The sequence below is a fragment of the Hyperolius riggenbachi genome, chromosome 2, assembly GCF_040937935.1.
Source record: "Hyperolius riggenbachi isolate aHypRig1 chromosome 2, aHypRig1.pri, whole genome shotgun sequence".
Lineage (NCBI taxonomy): Eukaryota > Metazoa > Chordata > Amphibia > Anura > Hyperoliidae > Hyperolius > Hyperolius riggenbachi.
Genome location: NC_090647.1, coordinates 556,775,248 through 556,794,921, shown reverse-complemented (window position 1 = coordinate 556,794,921; position 19,674 = coordinate 556,775,248). Strand labels below are relative to the sequence as shown.

The 19,674-nt window shown below is 45.6% G+C and overlaps 1 protein-coding gene and 1 long non-coding RNA gene across 11 annotated transcripts in view; one reads left to right on the top strand and one right to left on the bottom strand.

Annotated features, from left to right (window-relative positions):
- LOC137547357 (uncharacterized) overlaps positions 1 to 6,792 on the top strand; it is a 68,498-nt gene extending 61,706 nt beyond the window's left edge. The window contains exon 4 of the long non-coding RNA XR_011026573.1: positions 6,558 to 6,792. This is a non-coding gene — a long non-coding RNA (uncharacterized lncRNA). The remainder of the gene's footprint in view (positions 1 to 6,557) is intronic.
- ZBTB20 (zinc finger and BTB domain containing 20) overlaps positions 1 to 19,674 on the bottom strand; it is a 1,072,531-nt gene that overhangs the window by 369,913 nt on the left and 682,944 nt on the right. The window lies entirely within an intron of this gene.

The window sequence follows — 19,674 nt, the reverse complement described above, 5'->3', positions numbered from 1 at the left end:
TGTATAGGAGAAGGAGTGATCGGTTTGGAGACCTGACAGCATAAGTCATCAGTGAGAGATACATAAACTTGAAGAGAAAAGATAGATCGGCACAAGATAGCCAGGCGAGTGTTGGTGATAACAGGTGCAGCAGTGGTTGTGTCTCCAGATACCAAGAGTATTACTTCAATAAAGAACATGACCAGATTCCGGGCACCAGCCACAAAAAAGTCCAATCATCGTCAACTTTATTGCATCCCCAACAATCCCGATATAAATTGCAATGTAGATGGCTTGACAGCCGTTTCGCAGGTAAGGACCTGCTTCTTCAGAGGCAGGAAGTTGCATACATTCTTATGTAACTTTCTGCCTCTGATGAAGCAGATCTTTACCCGTGAAACGGCTGTCAGGCCATCTACAATTTATGTCGGGATTGTTGGGGATGCAATAAAGGTGATGCTGATTGGACTTTTTTTTGTGGTTAGTGTCTGGAATCTGGTCATCTTCTTCAATGATTCAGTGAGGGAGGGGTGAACAGCAATCAGAATGGGAGATGGCAGAAGTCAGGCCAGGCTGAGCTACGTTTGACTATTGTATGGTCAAATGTCACTGCACCTTTGAAGTAACAGTTTAAAGGGAAGGAGAGATCACTCTAATTTTCGTAGAATTCCAGAGCCAGTACAAAATATACCTGGTCTCCCAGAATGCTCTGGGAGAAGAATTCAGCATAGCTAAACAGCCTAGGCTAAACATCACTGGGAAGGCGGGGTTACATACCAATGTGCAGAAATATATAGATAAAGGAAGAGTTTCTGATGCTGAAACCAGGATAATTACAGTAAACAGTATCCTGCATAATTTACTGCATTCAATTACTGTGTTTCCCCGAACATAAGAGAGTGTCTTATATTAATTTTTGTACTAAAAGATGTGCTAGGGCTTATTTTCAGGGGGTGTCTTATATTTTTATAAACACACCAGTTCCTGTGCTGTGTGTCTTTCAGCCTTCCCCACTGTACCGCCTTTTCTGGATCCACCTCTTGTGTGCCCCTGTGTCCCTCTTGTACCTTTAGTGTCCCCCTCTGTACCCGTGTCCTCCTCTATTCCCTAAACTCCTGTGTCCCATGTAACCCTATGCATGGCCGTATTTCAGGCAAGGCCACATAGGCCATGGCCTAGGGCACCAGGAAAGCAAGCGGCGGGCTGTGGGCAGAAGGGTGGTAGTAGCAGTTAGTCTGCCAAACAATCATCCTGCCACACAGAGTTTTCATATAGCAGTGGGCGGCTACTAACAGCCGCATATTGCACTGGGGGGATGAAGGGGCAGCGATCAGGCACTTACAGTGATCTCTGAGCTGCCCGTCCCTCACCAAATGTGCTGCTCACCAAGAAGCTTAAAATATCATCCCTGCCATCATGTCACTAACTGTCCTCAGAGAAGCCTACAATCTAATCCCTGCTGAGTTGGTGGGGGGGGGGGGGGGGGTTAGGGTGCTGTCGGTTGGGGGGGCAGCTGATAATAGTGGGCCTTGGGCAGTAAAAAGTACAAATCCGGCCCTGACCCTATGTCCTCCTGGTGTCCCCTGTGTACTCTGATGTCCCCCTGCATCCTCCTCTTATCCCAGCTCCATGTTGCACTGTCCCCTGTGTCCTCTGATATCTCCCTGGATCCTCTTCTTTCCTCCAGCTTCATGCTGCTGTGTCCCCGAGCTTCAGCCTATGGGGAAGAAGTATGACAACTTGTATATCTATTAAAGCCAACGGTCTCACGGCGGGACCATGGCTCTGTTATTGGGCTGATCACTACACTTGCTGACTAGAAGTGAGTGCAGCGATTGGCCCAATGGCCTTAGTCCTGCCCGTGAGACCATCGGCTCCAGTAAAAACACGAGTTGCTATACTTTTTCCCTTACTGCCGCTAGGGCTTGCTTTCAGAATAGGGCTTATATTTTCAAGCATGCTCAAATTATTGCTAGGGCTTACTTTCAGGGGATGTCCTAATTTCAGGGAAACAGGGTATATGTGACTACAGTGGCTCTTTAACATTCTTTAGTCTTCTGGGTGGATAATGTTCGGTGTACAGGAACAGCACATTGTCACGGGGCTATGATAGGCGCTAGACAGATAATTCCTCTACACAGGCCTCTTCAGCAGCCCTTCACATACATCAGCGCGCCGTCCGCTGTCCGAGCGCTCGCTATATTAAGCCTGATATAACTGTGAATTAGCTGCTAGTCGGTGTGGCCCGGCAGAAGGTAAAATTAGAAACAGGACTATCTTATTGCTAATGCCCCCTCTCTGAACTGTCGCTATACGCCGGATTACCTAAGGAAGTGAATTTCTGCTATTTAAATTGATGTCGTTTCTTCTGGCCGGCTCTCCGTGACCCCGTCTGACTCCCGCGCCGCAATTCCAGAACTTCCACTAACGCCAAATTAAGAGTCCCCCCGACTCCTGAACTCCTGTCCAGACAATTAATCAGAACAATTTCCAGCAGCTCCCTGGAGCAGCCAATTATTTCCCATAGCGCTTGGCCACAGGTGAAAAGTGTTCGCATTCATCTTGTAAAGAGGGGAGCATTATACCAGTAATAATTTAAGCCATTGCTATTAGGAAATAGGAGACATTTTTTTCTTTCTCGCCCTCTCGGAGGGATCCTGAACGCAGCCGCGCACCGTGCTGGGGCCACCCGAATAAAACGGTGATTATTATATGTAAATTATTATTAATTAGAGACCGTTAAAGGGAGCCTTAACATAGAGTGCAGGTCTGCTGGAAATAATAAGGCGAGGGAGGGCGGAGAGACAATGGGGCCTCTTCTAAGGCGTCTTGGCTGCATCGGCAGGCAGACTGTAGATGTTTAATGTAGATAAATGTAAGGTGGTGCCATCTCGGACGTGCCAATGGAGGAGCACCGTATAAAGATAAATAGCATTGTTTGGGATCACTGGCTGATAATGCAATACTCAATGCCAAGCACCAGCAGCTAAAGCAGCTAAAATTCTGGGATGCATAAAACAGGAGATGCTAGTATACTACTCCCTCTGTATAAGTCTATGTGAGGTCACCATTGAGTACGGGATACAATTTTGGACAACACATTATAGGAAGGACACTGAAGACAAAGACTGAAACTTAAAGAGAAACTCCGACCAATAATTTAACTTTATCCCAATCAGTAGCTGATACCCCCTCTAACATGAGAAATCTATTCCGTTTCACAAACAGACCATCAGGGGGCTCTGTATGGCTGATATTGTGGTAAAACCCCTCCCATAAAGAAATTCTGAGTACGTACTCTGGCAGTTCCCTGTCTGTGAACCTTGTTGCATTGTGGGAAATAGCTGTTTACAGCTGTTTCCAACTGCCAAAACAGCAAGGGAGCAGCTACATCACTTGCCAGCAGTAAAAATGTCACCATGTGATAAATGTCAGAATGTAAATCAGGGATTTAAAAGATTTTACAATGGGCAAACACTGACTAAATCATTTATACATAATTATTGTAAAAATGAAGCACTTGTTTTTATTACATTATTTTCACTAGAGTTCCTCTTTAAGACAAAAACTTTTTACACACCTAAAAAACGTATTCACTTTGTGGAGTACAGACTGCCCAGAAACTTCCCACCCTGGTGTAGGAGTCAATAGATGCACAAAGTAGAAGCCACTGGTATGCACCTTTTAACACCTGCAGCAAGCAGGCCACTGTGTTATCACATTCTCTGTTAGGAACCTTGCAAAATAGTTTGAAACATCTGGATGGTTCAGAGGCTTTCTGGATTCCTGTAGAGCCGACTTTCAGCGCAGGGCCCCTCTTCATGCTCTAGTCATGCACCTGACTGTGTAGGAGTGTATGCAGACTGAGCATGCTCAAGTAAGGCTCGTACATGCCCAGTAGAACCAAGCCACTTGTGCACTGCTTATTTCTACTGCGCATGAGTGCTTCAATCTAATGGACATGCGCAGACCTAACTTGCATATGTCCACTCTGGATGCTCCTCCACAGCCATGCCCTCAGCCAATTAGGTATAAAGAGATCCTGCACTGGAATGGTGGTCTGAGGAAGGATCTGGTAAACCTCTGCACCACCCAGAGGCTTCCCACTACTATGGTAAGTATCTAATTTTTTTTTTATAAGTCCCTTCAGGTACCCCCCTTAAGTATTTCATTTCTGACCTCAGCAAATCAACCCTAATAAATATTTTACATGAATTTTAAAGACTCTCTTGGAATATCACCTTGGTTTAAACTGAGAACTCTTTCTATAACTGTTGTGGGAGGAGCTTGATCCAGGAACAGCCTCTTTCAATTCCTCCACAAGCTCCTCCCTTCTTCTCCCTTGTTGCAATTGTTTTGCTGTCTGTGGACCATTTGTTAATTCCGTTTACTTTTTCTGTACGCATCAAAGTCACCCCATGGGAAAAAAAAGTACAAACTACCTAACCCTGAGTTACACAGTTAGGCCCAGTGCACACCAAAAACCTCTAGCAGACGCGCAAAACGCTAGAGGTTTTTGAAGCAGATTTCAGAGTGATTCTAGGCATTTTTAGATACATTTTCTAACATGCCTAGCATTTTGTGAAGCGTTTTTGTGTAGCAGATTTCAAATATTGTTACAGTAAAGCTGTTACTGAACAGCTTCTGTAACAAAAACGCCTGGAAAGCCGCTCTGATCTAGCGTTTTTTAGAGCGGTTTGAGTTTTTCCTATACTTTACATTGAGGCAGAAACGCTTCTGCAAACTGCAAAAATGCTGCAGGACCCACTTTTGCGGTTTACTAAAAACCTCAAACCGCTGGTGTGCACCATCCCATTGAGATACATTAGCCAAGCGTTTTCACAAGCGGCAGGGGGTTTTGAAAACGCTACCAAAAACGCTTGGGTGCACCAGCCCTTAGTTTGTTTAAAAAAAGACATCTGTTTATGGAGTTCATCCAGAAAACAAGGCGCAACACTAGCCTACACCTTCATATATTTTCTATTCCAAAAACAGTATGTACACAAACTATGGTACAAATGCATCAAAACAACACAACATATGAACAATCAGACAGTCCCCTGCCAATGTTGCTTGCACATTTTCACCAAAGTCATTTTCACATCAAAAATGCTATTTTTGATTTTGAGAAAATATTCATGGAAATACATTGTATTTTTGCATTATGGTCACAGGAAACAATGCAAAGATCTGCAAAAAACGCAGAAAAAAAATTACTACTTTTAACAAAAATACTTGAAAAAACGGAAAAAAAAATCACATATTACAAAAGGATTTTCAAAGGCATTTTTGCTCGAAAGTAAAATTTTACTTTATTTTTAATTGTTTTTGCAAAAATGAATGTGAAAAACAGCATTATCCTCTACTTACAGACGACTCAAGTTAAAATGTTTCGGAGATACAAACAAAATACGCAATACTGTTTTTTTTATTATATATTTTTGTTTGTTAAATGCTACAGCATTGTATACACTGTTATAAGTAGTTTAAAACTTTTTAATAGCGCATTGAAAACGATCCCCAAAAAAATTCTTATACTGTATGTCCAAATACAGAGTTTTCCGACAATAAATCATTTATCCACGTTTCACCATATTTAGCACAGCAACTTAAAAAAAAGATTCAACTTACATACAATCTCCTGAAACAGAGCCTGTTTGTAAATAGGGGAGTGCCTCTATTACACTTATACTAGCACAGTAGCATAGTGGGCAGCACGGTGGCATAGTGGATAGCACTCTTACCTTGCAGCACTGAGACCCTTGGTGTGAATCGCAGCCAGGGCACTATCTGTACTGAGTTTGTATGTTCTCTTTGTGTCTGTGTGGGTTTCCTCTGGGCACTCTAGTTCCCTCCCACATCCCAAAAACATACAGATAAGTTAATTGGCTTCCCCTATGAGACTATGATACATACACTACACAATACATACATAGACATAGGACTATGGTAGGGATTAGATTGTGAGCCCCTCTAAGGAAGTAACAAGACAATACACTCTGTACAGTGCTGCAGAAGATGTCAGCGCTATATAAATACTAAATAATAATTTATACTACTTTTGTAATACGTTTGCAGTTTTCCGGCGTGGTGGTGTACTGGCTAGCTGGGTTCAAATCCAGTTAGTACATTCCCTCCGTGACTGCGCGAGTTTTCTCCAGACACCCCGATTTCTTCCCAAATCCCAAAAAGTGATGTGTTAATTGGACTCCCCCTAAACTGACCCCAAAACTGTGGCAGGAAGATTAGACTACGACGGCGGTAGGGGCATTAGATTGTCAGCTCCTTTGAGGGACAGTTACTGATATTCAGTGTGTGTGTTCTGTAAAGTGCTGGGGAAGATGACAATGCTATGTAAATGCACAATAATAATAATAACAGTATAGCGATTCCGGTGCTTTCTAAAGGAAGCGATGTAATCACATCCTATTGAAACATCGTACACAGTGGGGAAAGTATCGGCCATTGTTGGGTGTGCGGTCCTGCGAGAGTCCACAGAACATTGTGCATTGATGGAGCAGCAGACAAAGATCCTTATCTCACATCTCAATATGTTCATTTTTATTTTTTTCATTAAGCTGCGAGAGCCGGAACTGCCTCAATTATATATAGCAGGAGCATGCCAGCGGCGGGTAAACAGGCATCAGAAAGAGTACATTGAGTAACGGAATTATATTTCACATGGATCAGAGACAGGAATGGAAATGCAGGCGCTGGACTACGCGGCGGGGTGCCCCTCCCATCCGGGGACAAGAGAACCGAACATGAGGAAAACAGACTGCTGCCTGCACGCTTCCCACATTTCAGAATCTGATGGGGGGGGGGGGGGGAGGGTTTATATAACAGCAATAAAAGATGATGGAAAGAGTCACATTGGTGGGGTTGTTTTAAATCGGAGGTCCAGGACACGTTGAGGGTACAGAACCAGCGGTGTGCCGGTGGTGTGGGGTCAGCTGTGGAACCCCGGAACCTAAGCCCCCCCTCCCCCCAGGACCGATCGCTCATTGACTGATGGATGTCACAGAATTAAAGGACAACAATAGCAAATATTTGTAATTTTTAAAATACGTATATATAAATGTACATTTCTCCTAGAGTAAAATGCACCATAAATTGCTTATTTTCCTAGGACGCTGTCACCTACAGAGCAAAATGAGAAACTGACAGATCTGTCAGGTTTAAGTTAGTGCATCTCTGCATGGGGGATTGTCAGTTATTTCTTTATTTACAAAAACACATACCGAATACCTGTTGTTCATACCAGCTGCCAAAATATTGTGCAGACAAGTAGGACAGCTGGCTGACATCTTTGTATAGATCCTTTCCAGGGAGGGCTCTTGTAAAGAATAAAGGTAATACTGAGACTCTCCCATGAGGAAATGGATCAGTTCAAACTCTGTGAGATCTGTCAGTTTTTTTCTACCTAGTGTAAGTGACAGAAACATAAGAAAAAAGTAATATATATATACTGGATTAGCTGCATGCTTGTTTCAGGTGTGTGATTCAGCCACTACTGCAGCCAAAGAGATCAGCAGGACAGCCAGGCAACTGGTATTGTTTAAAAGGAAACATCCATATCCCTCTCAGTTAGGGTTCCCTTTAAGTGGAGGATCTGCAGGCAATCTATTGGGCGACCGATCATTTCAATCAATATATGCCAAAAGGCAGTTGATTGAATGGGAACGCCAAACTATTACACAAATGTGCAAGATGGCTCTCCTGTCCCCCAAATCCCCTCTGGGGCACACATGGGAGGGCAGCTCCAAGTATGCATAAAACACGACTGTGTTAATCACAATGCCATGTTAATCAAGGAAACTCTTGTGATCGGCAAAACACATGAGCTTCCACAATTGGATTCCATAGTAGGTTGAGGTTATGTAGATTCCTTTAAACACACCTGATATTTTCCTCAATGAAAATCGATCAGTGATCATCGTTCCATTGTGCGCCACTCAATATCAGGTGGCGCAGAAATCTGATCCAATGTCCATATCGCTGCCAGGCATGGTCGGAAGAGCCCAATTCCGTTTCCGGGACAATTCCGCATGCCGTCATACCGAAATTCCGCATACCGGCACATTCCGGCGGTATTCCGTGTAATTCCACGGTATTCCGCATGTATTTTCCGTAATTTTTATCCGGACTTCCGTAATTTTCGAATCAATGTGTCTATGTTGTCTATTGTCAATAAAGTTGTTGTATATTACGGAAATGTGATTGAAAAGTGTACTTTCGTAAATTTCCGCCTTTTTTTACGGAAATGCTGTTTTTTTATATGCGCACTGTTTGGGGGTGTATGTGTATATGCTGCGATCACTCGGAAACGGCTTGACCGATTTGAACGAAAGTTGGTACACAGATTCCTCACTACCTAGGATGATATATTCTGGGGGTCTCGTGTCCCCCCTGCACACCTGGGCGGAGCCACAACCAGCCAATCAGATTTCCTTGCTAGATAAAGAGCTTCCATTCAACACATTTCTGATCATGATTGGTCAACTCATTCCGCATCTCCTCATTGGTCAATTCATTCCGATTCAGATTTTGCCGGAATTCCGCATTATTCCGCATTCCGGTTTGAAATTTCCGGATTCCGCGGAACAATGCGGAAACCCCAATTCCGGCTGAATTTCGGTATTTTAGCTTCCACGGAATTCGGAAGCTCATGCCTGATCGCTGCCACTATTGCTGGCTGTTTACTGGCAATGCTGAACAAAGCTATGCACCCGCTGATCACGCACCTCTGTGATCTCTCCCAAGAACAGATCGATACAATTGCGTCCAATGAGTTCACATTCATGCTTCGAGGCAGAATTGATACAATGTGCCAAAGTCAGTATATTTTCATTCAATGCAATGTTTGTATCGAGTCCATCAAATCTATGAAAAAGTAGTGTACTGTAACCGTAAGGTGGATGGAGCTCTTAAAGGGAAACTGAAGTGGAATGGATATGGAGGCTACCATATTTATTTCCATTTAAACCATGCCAGTTGCCTGACAGAAATATCTGATCTGCTGCATGCTTGTTCAGGGGCTATGGCTAAAAGTATTAGAGGCAGAGGATCAGCAGGACAACCAGGCAATCAGCATTGTTTAAAATGAAATAAATATGGCAGCCTCCATATCACCCTCAGTTCAGGTATCCTCTAAAGAAGCCTATAATCTATAGACCCCGAAAAAGTGTCCGGATCCGATATTTCTGACTGAAGTCAGACTGGATTAGCTGCATGCTTGTTTCAGGTGTGTGATTCAGACACTATTGATGCCAGAAAGATTAGCAGGACTGCCAGGCAACTGGTATCATTTAAAAGGAAATAAATATGGCAGCTTCCATATCCCTCACTTAAGGTATGCTTTAAAGGTTACCCAAAGTGACGTGTGACATGATGAGATAGACATGTGTATGTACAGTGCCTAGCACACAGATAACTAGGCTGTGTTCCTTTTTTTCTTTCTCTGCCTGAAAGAGTTAAATATCAGGTATGTAAGTGGCTGACTCAGTCCTGACTCAGACAGAAAGTGAGTACAGTGTGACCCTCACTGATAAGAAATTCCAACTATAAAACTCTTTCCTAACAGAAAATGGCTTCTGAGAACAGGAAAGAGATAAAAAGGGGAATTTCTTATCAGTGAGCGTCACACTGTAGTCACTTCCTGTCTGAGGGCTGGTGCACACCGAGCGGCTTTTTGGGCGTTTTCAGATCCGCTTGCGGCTGCGGATCTGCTTGGTCAATGTATCTCAATGGGGTGGTGCACACCAGAGCGGCAGGCGTTTTGCAGAAACGAAAAATGCCTGGGTGAGGCATTTTTTGGATTTCGGATGCGTTTCTGCCTCAATGTTAAGTATAGGAAAAACGCAAACCGCTCTGAAAAACGCCTGTTCAGAGCGGTTTTGCAGGCGGTTTTGTTACAGAAGCTGTTCAGTAACAGCTTTACTGTAACAATATATGAAATCTACTATACTGAAAACCGCAGCAGCAATCCGCAAAACGCTAGCAAAACGCCATAGAAAAATAAAAAAAAGCGTTTAAAAATCTGCTAGCATTTTGCGGATCTGCTAGCGGGTTTTGGTGTGCACCAGCCCTGAGTCAGGACTGAGTCAGCCACTTACATACCTGATATTTAGCTCTTTCAGGCAGAGAAAGGAAAAAAAAGAACACAGCATAGTTATTTGTGTGCTAGGCACTGTACATACTCATGTCTATCTCATCATGTCACATGTCACTTCGGGTATCCTTTAACTTCAGGTGCCCATGTCCTAAGTAACGTCTTTATGTCCTCTTAATATTTCATTGAAGAAAGAATTGATAAGAAACAACTTCTGTCTGATAGTTAATACTTTCTGACGACAGTCTCAGGATCAGCAGGGCAGCCAAGCAGCCGGTTTTGTTTAAAAGGAAATAAATATGGCAGCCTCCATATCCCTCTAGCTTCAGGTTGCCTATAAATAAGCCCTATGTCCTTAGCCGAGCCTTGCCGCCTACAATCGGAGAACGGATGATAGCAACAACGCAGCAATAAGGCAAAAGAGCAAACACAAGCGCGGCAACCAGAAGACGTCGACCAACCTGTTTAACGCGGTCAGGCTGTACCGCTGGCAGGCGTCCATCTTGCTATCCTCGTATCGGGGTCACTCGGAGGAAGTCGCTGGAGAGAGCGTTGGTGCGGTCTGCCAGGCACTGAGCGTCATCACAAAGGCAGAGCACTCTTTTCCCTCGCTCCGCCGGGACACTGTGTGCCCGATGCCCTGGGCGCCCGGCCACCTTGGAAGTTTTCTTCCACCGGCTCCGAACGCCCAGCTGTACACAAGCAAATTGGAAAAACTGACAGCATTGTCTGCGAGGCACAGCTTGAGATAATTACTCCGTGCAATTCTGTCTCTCTCTCTCTCTTTTTTTTTTATTCACACAAAATATAAACATGTTCATCTCTTTTATAAAGTCATGATACCTTTCCAAGTTCCCTCATGGCAGCGGCCCCCTCGCGGCCCTCATAGACTGCTCCAGCCAGACGCATCCAACAGTTGGGATTTTTGTGTTTTTTTTAAACCAGCTATGTTGGAGAGAAAGCGTGTGCGATCGGCGACATGGAGAAGCATTCTGAATGATAATATCATTCGTTTTTGGAGATGACCCTCGCAGTGAACTTTTCCAGTGTTGACGACAAACAAAACCGTGATTTTATCAGATTAGTGGTGCCAAGCCTGAAATGAACCAGACGCTCCGACATTGACCAAATTGTCGAGAGCCTGGCACAGACCTACTCCATGTTCAGCGTCTCTGTGTACTTACCTGACCTCTGTTCCTGGCATATGCTGCTAGTTCCAGGGCCGGCCAACCTTCCGGACTACGGTCCGCCCTGCCAGTTTGCAGATATCCTGCTGTCTGCCGAAGATCTTGCTAAATGCTCTGGCTACTTAAATAAAGCGAGTGCATGAGCTAGCTTGGACATCCCAAGCTTCTCTCTGTCTCCAGGCTTCTGTCTTTATTCCTGCCCTGTTTGTTCCTGAACTCTGCTGGTCCTCATACTAATAATAAATGAAACGCTAACATTTAGGGCTCGTTCGCACTATGAGCGTTTCCGTTTTTTATTTAAAGCACTGCCGATTTTAGAAATCGCCCTAAAAACGGTTATGAAATGTTTTCCTATGAGTGTTCACATGTGAGCGTTTCAATTTCTTTGAGCAAATGCTTTTGCTCAATGGAAGGTATAAGGAAATTGCAAAGCGCTTGAAGAAGCTTTATGTATAGCGATTTCCCCAGCCCTTTTATGAATAAATACATTGTATTTATTCATTTCTGGGTCAAAGAGTTCTCTTCCTGACTGACGTCTTACGCTTACAAAAGCACTTTTCTAAGTGCAAAGCACAGGGAAAAGTGCTTAAAAAAAGCTCAATAAATTGCTCAGTGCTTGCGATTTATAATGTGAACAAGGCCTTATACAGCACATTTAGGGAGTATTGCCCAAAGGGAAGCAGTAGATTTGGGCGCATGAGACAAGTGGACAAAAAGGGCGCCCCATTCACTCCCATTATAAATAGCGTTTAATGGGCGCCGAACAGGGAAAAAAAGGCGCCGGAGATTATTAACGTTTTACAAACGGCGCCCGGAGATTTTTAAGGTTTTATAACTGTGCTTGTGATGATTTAACTTTACAAAATGAGCCCGTGACGAATAACGTTTATAAAGATACTAAATCACTATTTGTAAAACATTATTATCCACCCCAAAAAATTATTTACATTTTTTTATTTAAATTTTTTATTTATTAATGTTTGTAAAACATTATTATCCATAGGGGGTCTTAGGTTTAGGCACCACCAGGGGAGTCTTAGGTTTAGGCACCACCAGGGGGGGTCTTAGGTTTAGGCACTACAAGGGGGGTCTTAGGTTTAGGCACCACCAGGGGGGGTCTTAGGTTTAGGCACCACCAGGGGGGTCTTAGGTTTAGGCACCACCAGGGGGGTCGTAGGTTTAGGCACCACCAGGGGGTCTAGGGGTTAGGGATAGGTACAGGGAGGGTTTTTAACAAACGCAATTATAAGTTTCAGTTTAGAAACAGGGAAGATTAACGTTTTAAGAATTGCCGATTACATACACATTATTTAATGATTTATAAATTCTTAAAACACTATTTGTAAACGAAATTCTACACAATATTTTTATAAACAATAAAACTGCTTATCGTTTACACCACGCGCCCTTTTTTCCCGACGCCCTTTTTTGATGTACGCGCTTAAAGACCCCTTGCTAGTTAGGCACTTGTTAGGATTCTAACCAGTTTCCTACATCAAAGGTGGGGCCTATAACCAGTACACTATCCAGCACAGATGAAGGAAGGTACCTCCCCTACAGAAGATGTCTGACTGAGTGAGCACACAGTGCTCCGCCCCCACCTCCCATACTCCAAGGAAGGAGCAGTCATTCTTTCCTGACAAAGTTCCTGATCCGGAGGTTCTGTAAACTTTTCATCAGAGGCATTGCTAGGATCCTAAGAGATCCGGGGCACTTCAGCCAGAAAATGGGTGTGGCCATGCATGCACCAGAATGTGGGTGTGGTCATGGGTAGAACCAAATATACATGAACGCTACAGCGGTCTTAGGCCTGCCCAGCAAAATGTTGGATGAAGCCCCAACTCCATTAATAGAAAAATAACCCAAAAATGCAGCATATCACTTAAATAAGTAGTGTCACTTAAACTAGGTAAAGTTACCTGGCTTCTGTGCTGACTGGTCTGGATTTCTGGTTGGCCTGAAAGGTTATCTGGCAGTGCCCCCATAGCGTTCCCTGACCGTCTAGTGGACCCCCTCCCATGTTCCCATTTGCCTTCCATTCAGGCACCACAACTCCCAGCATGCCCAAATAGAAGAACCACAGCTCACTGCATGCCCCCATAAAGGCATAACTGTGCCCAGCATGGCACCACAGCACCCAGTATGCCCCTGATTGATGCACCACAACTCCCAGCATGACCGCCATTGAGGCACCACAGCTGACTCTGCCTGGGGGACATGCAGGGCACCCCAGAATAGATCCGGGGCACGTGCCACTGATCTTTGGGGTTAGCGACGCCCCTGCTTTTCATTATAAGTGCATTAATGCAACCTGGAGTAAAATTATACTGAGGAAGTAAATATTTAGTCCTAACCCTAAATAAGACACAGAGAATGGAGTCGCACACCACAGATGAGGTGCTGGACCAATATTATAATCCACAATAAATTCCAACGGGTCCGCACACTCTTCAGTACCAAGTCCTGTTTATTCAAACATGTGACATAACTATTCCAAAGACCAAGGAGTCGTTTCGGGGCCCCGAGGGGTCCCCTTTGTCAAGGCTACAGTACAGAATGGTAACCTAAATAAGACTTTAGGAACCCATACATCTTGGCGAACGATCGACCAATACACAGATCTGTCTCTGATCGGAGAGGGATCATTTGGCAACCAAAAGCAGCAGGCTGATTCACAATCAATTTCAGAACTAAATCTTTCGGGAATCGGCCTTGTGACGCCGCCTCATACCCTCTGGCTACATCCTCCCCCCCCCCCCCCCCCAATGTACATGTACCGCCGGTGCCCCTGCATTAACACTTTACCTGCCTGGGGTCCACCACTGTGCCCGCGCTTCTCTACCGGATTTGCGTCCCATGTGGTTGCCATCGCATGCACATTACATGTACACTACATTGGGGGAGGCAGCTGGCGGGGTCTCCGTCACGTTCGTCGTTCGCAATTATCACACGTCGTTGCCGCCTTGCACCTGATCAAGCATGTCGGCCTGATATTTACCAGTATGCCCAATCGATACATTTTGGCCCGAAATTGGTGCATTGTCGATCGAGCACGTTTTTGGCAGCACCAATTTTAATCCGATTTGATAGTTATTAAATTGGATGGTCCATCGGCCACCAAATCTACAGATGTATGGCCACCTTTACTTAGTTATTTTGGCTCTTATTCGATTAAGATCATTTTTTATGTTATCGAAAAATAACCTTTCAGCACCTAGTAATTAAAAAAAATACTACAAAGTTGAAAAAAAAGTAAAACAAAACTTATTTTCGTGCATGCTTGGAGTTAAACATGTATTTTATTGGTAAAGTTTGAAAATATCTCCTTGGAGAAAACTCAGGAGAAAAGTTGACAGGATATGGGCACTTGAACCTAGGAAGAATTTTAGAAACTATTCTAACAGCAAGTTTCCCTCACAAAGACACATTCAAAAGTCTTTCTGTTTGCCCATGAAGATATTTTCAGAAGATAATTTTTTTGTCACTGTCATGGCTGATTCACTTACTGACTTGTTGAATACCCTCACTTTCAAAGGAGCTTAGGGCTCTTTCACATTAGGGCAGATTTTCTGCGTTTCAACGCAAAGGGTAAAGTTTGCGTTACCCAATGTGAAATGAAAGTCCATAGACTTTCATTTTAGCTTTCACATATAACGCTGCGTTTTTGTGCGTTGCGTTACACTGCACCCAGGCGCAGTTTTTCGGCCGACGCTAGCTTTATGCGTTACAATGTTAGTCAATGTAAAACGCACACTATGCACGTTTTTAATCCGTTAACACAGGCAATCAGTCCCAGAATGCAACAGAGGAACAATGTAGAAAGTTGACAACTAAAAGAAAAAAAAATTACCTGCGTTTTTCTATGTCCTGTAACGCATTGAAAACGGATTAAAAACGCACACTCACTGCAGTGCAACGCATATCAAAACGCAGTAAAAGGCATACAACAAAACGTATGCTTTGAGCGTTCTCCAACGCAAGCTCTGATGTGAAAGAGCCCTTAGAGGCACAGGTAACCCATTAGTGTTTTAAGCAGCAGGTGTAGAGGCAGAAATAACCCTTCAGTGCCTGAAAAAAGGTATAGAGTTATAGCTAATCCATTATTATCTAAAGAAAGTATACAGTCAGGCATAACTCTTTAGTGTCTGAAGCAGTGAAGTGACAGAAATAACTCTTTTGTGTCTAAAGTAAGTGAGGAGCCATGTGCAAACACTTAGTGCCTGAAGCAAGTTTAGAGGTAGAGATAACCCTTTATTGTCTGAAGCAAGTGTCACATGTTACTCAGAATCAAGAGCTATGCAGGAAATGCCATTTTCGGAATTTGCAGGAAGTAAGATGGCCGCTCCCTTGGGATGGATACATTACATCCTCCAGCTCTGTCAGACGACTATGTGCACAAGTAAAGCAATATTATTCAGGTATGCAAAACATGGCAGAGACGACATAAACGTGGAGGAAAGTTTAACATGGGTGTAGCCACGCAACAGAATGTGGGTGTGGTCATGGGTGGAGCCAAATTTACATGAACTTAACAGCGGTCTAAGTAAGCCTGCCCAGAAAAATGTTGGATGAAGCCCCCTCTCCATTAAGAGCTGGTCCACACTAGGTCCGGAAACGTATCCGTGGCTGCGTTTTTCAAACCTGATGAAAAACGGAGTCCCGGATACTAATGTTTAAAATAGCAGCCAGCCTCACCCAAGTCAAAAACGGATCCGTCTGCGTTTGCGGGGATCCGTTTTGAAAACCTGAACGGAAGGTCCGGACCTGCTGCATTTTCACGCAACGGATCAGGACCACGGATACACGCAGGGGTAGTGAAAGCAATGAGAAAACGCATCTCCAGCTCCACAGGCAAAAAACGGATGTGAAAAGGGATAGCCTGAGCTTTATGATTGGCCCAAAAAATCCTCCCACTCCTTCCTAATGATAGAGACGTTTTCTGTCAGGGAAAAACCTGAACGGAAACTGATACAAAACGGATGCACTTTCATCAGTTTGCAGTACGGTGGTACTTCCCCTAATCCGGACTGCAGTGTCCGTCCTGCAACTGGGTCTAGTGTGGACCCAGCCTTATACAAAGAAAAGCAGCATTTCACATAAATAGGCAGAGTCATTTAAACATAACTAGGCAGAGTTACCTGACTTCTGTGCTGGCAGTACTGGCTTTTTGCTGCATTCCCTGACCTAGTGGACCCCCTCCCATGCTGCTACCATTCAGGCACCACAACTTCCAGCATGCTCCCATAGAAGAACTAGAGCTCCCTGTATGCCCCCATAAAGGCACCACGGTACCCAGTATGTCCCCATAGAGGCACCACAGCACCCAGCATACCCCCGATTGATGCACCACAGCTCCGAGCATGCCCACCATTCAGACACCACAGCTGACTCTACCTGGGGGACATCAGGGGCACCCCAGAATAGATCCGGGGCACGTGCCACTGATCTGTGGGGCTAGCAATGCCCCCGCTTTTCATTCTTAATTGAGCAGAGGGAAACCCGTAGAACTTCTGGCAAGTTTTTATCATCACTCATCTCTCTCCTTTGGGACCCGCATTGCGTCCTTGCGTGCAATCATCATCGTTTGTCATTTAACATGCAGCTGTATTGTGAATGCCAGTTCTGGATTTCCAGGCCTGGGATAAACCTGTCGGAGTGAAGGGAACGCGAGCGGACGAGCCAGAAGCACGGCGATGGTGTTATTTTAAAGGGAACAGGTGGCTGGTGAATCTCAGCCCCTTTCCAAAGCAAGCTGGCTCTGGCTGCCTGTGACAGCAGGGACAAATGCAAAGCACGCTGATAAACAAATTCTGCCGGAGGGGGGTGGCACCCAGCAATGCCCGCAGACTGCGCTGCACTCCCCGGCCCTGCGGGAGCTGTCCCCGGCGAGGGTTATGGCAGGACAATGCACGGGCACCGAGACACGGCGTGGGCGGCACAGGAAAGGATACGTGACGCGCTCTCTCTCTGAGTTCCGCAGTGTTCGCATGCTACCTGGCGCTTTACTGAGAAGGCAGATACATTCACTGTTGTGGCACAGGAGCTGACACTCTATTATCCTCACCTCAGTGTGAAAAATTATTGCCTACGGGACAAATGACAAGGAAGCCACAGACACAGAACATTTATATTGTGCTTTTCTCCTGCCCGATGTAAAGCACCAGAACTGCAGCTACTAGGACCAGCAGGCAGTACCAGAGTTCAGGAGTCTTGCCCAAGGATTCCTACTGAATAGGTGCTGGCTTACTGAACAAGAAGAGCCGAGATTCGAGCCCCGGTCTCCTGTTTCAGAGGCAGAGCCCTCTATCAGTACACTATCCTGCCACTTTAGGAAGGAGGATTTGATGGCCTATCACATGACCTGTCAGCAACGTCAGGAGATGGCCTATCACATGACCTGTCAGCAACGTCAGGAGATGGCCTATCACATGACCTGTCAGCAACGTCAGGAGATGGTCTATCACATGACCAGTCAGCAACCTCATGGGATGGCTTATCACATGACCTGTCAGCAAAGTCAGGGGATGGCCTATCACATGACCTGTCAGCAACGTCACGAAACAGCCTATCACATGACCTGTCAGCAACCTCAGGGGATGGCCTATCACATGACCTGTCAGCAACCTCAGGGGATGGCCTTTCACATGACCTGTCAGCAACGTCAGAAGATGGTCTATCACATGACCTGTCAGTAATGTCAGGGGATGGCCTATCACATGACTAGTCAGCAACGTCAGGGGATGGCCTATCACATGACCTGTCAGCAACCTCAGAGGATGGCCTATCACAAGACCTGTCAGCAACCTCACGGGATGGCCTATCACATGACCTGTCAGCAAAGTCAGGGGATGGCCTATCACATGACCTGTCAGCAACGTCAGGGGATGCCCTATCACATGACCTGTCAGCAACGTCATGGGATGGCCTATCACATGACCTGTCAGCAACCTCATGGGATGGCCTATCACATGACCTGTCAGCAACGTCAGGGGATGGCCTATCACATGACCCGTCAGCAACCTCAGGGGATGGCCGATCACATGACCTGTCAGCAACGTCAGGAGATGGTCTATCACATGATCAGTCAGCAACGTCAGGGGATGCCCTATCACATGACCTGTCAGCAACGTCATGGGATGGCCTATCACATGACCTGTCAGCAACCATAGGGGATGGTCTATCACATGACCTGTCAGCAACCTCAGGGGAAGCACTATCACATGACCTGTCAGCAACGTCAGGGGATAGCCTATCACATGACCTGTCAGCAACCTTAGGGGATGGCCTATCACATGACCTGTCAGCAACCTCAGGGGATGGCCGATCACATGACCTGTCAGCAACGTCAGGAGATGGTCTATCACATGATCAGTCAGCAACGTCAGGGGATGCCCTATCACATGACCTGTCAGCAACGTCATGGGATGGCCTATCACATGACCTGTCAGCAACCATAGGGGATGGTCTATCACATGACCTGTCAGCAACCTCAGGGGAAGCACTATCACATGACCTGTCAGCAACGTCAGGGGATGGCCTATCACATGACCTGTCAGCAACGTCAGGGGATAGCCTATCACATGACCTGTCAGCAACCTTAGGGGATGGCCTATCACATGACCTGTCAGCAACGTCATGGGATGGCCTATCACATGACCAGTCAGCAACGTCATGGGATGGCCTATCACATGACCTGTCAGCAACGTCATGGGATGGCCTATCACATGACCTGTCAGCAGCGTCATGGGATGGCCTATCACATGACCTGTCAGCAACCTCAGGGGATGGCCTATCACATGACCTGTCAGCAACCTCAGGGGATGGCCTATCACATGACCTGTCAGCAACGTCATGGGATGGCCTATCACATGACCTGTCAGCAACGTCATGGGATGGCCTATCACATAACCTGTCAGCAACGTCATGGGATGGCCTATCACATGACCTGTCAGCAACCATAGGGGATGGTCTATCACATGACCTGTCAGCAACCTCAGGGGAAGCCCTATCACATGACCTGTCAGCAACGTCAGGGGATGGCCTATCACATGACCTGTCAGCAACCTCAGGGCATGGCCTATCACATGACCTGTCAGCAACGTCATGGGAAGCCCTATCACATGACCTGTCAGCAACGTCAGGGGATGGCCTATCACATGACCTGTCAGCAACCTCAGGGCATGGCCTATCACATGACCTGTCAGCAACGTCATGGGATAGCCTATCACATGACCTGTCAGCAACGTCATGGGATGGCCTATCACATGACCTGTCAGCAACCATAGGGGATGATCTATCACATGACCTGTCAGCAACCTCAGGGGAAGCCCTATCACATGACCTGTCAGCAACGTCAGGGCATGGCCTATCACATGACCTGTCAGCAACGTCATGGGA